Here is a 353-nt window from a genome sequence, read left to right as displayed (position 1 = left end):
GTCTGTGGTAGTTACACCCTTTTCATTTTTTATTGCTTGTATTTGAATCTTTTATTTCCTCTTTTTGATGAGGTTAGCTATGGGCTTATCAGTTTTATTTAATCTGTCAAAGAACCAGCTTTTTGATTCATTAATTCTTTGAGTTGTTTTCTTCATCTTGACTGAATGAATTTCTACTGCAATCTTTATAATTTCTTCCCATCTTTGAGTTTTCTATTTGGTTTGTTCTTCCTTTTCTAGATGTTGGAGGTGCAGCATGAGGGTGTTTATTTGTTTCTCTTCTGTTTTTCTAATGTTTGTGTTCATAGCTATAAATTTCCCTCTAAGACCTTCTTTCATTACATCCCATAAAT

This window comes from Octodon degus, unplaced genomic scaffold (genome assembly GCF_000260255.1).
Source record: "Octodon degus isolate 3935 unplaced genomic scaffold, OctDeg1.0 scaffold00146, whole genome shotgun sequence".
Classification (NCBI taxonomy): domain Eukaryota; kingdom Metazoa; phylum Chordata; class Mammalia; order Rodentia; family Octodontidae; genus Octodon; species Octodon degus.
This window is presented reverse-complemented; position numbering follows the sequence as displayed.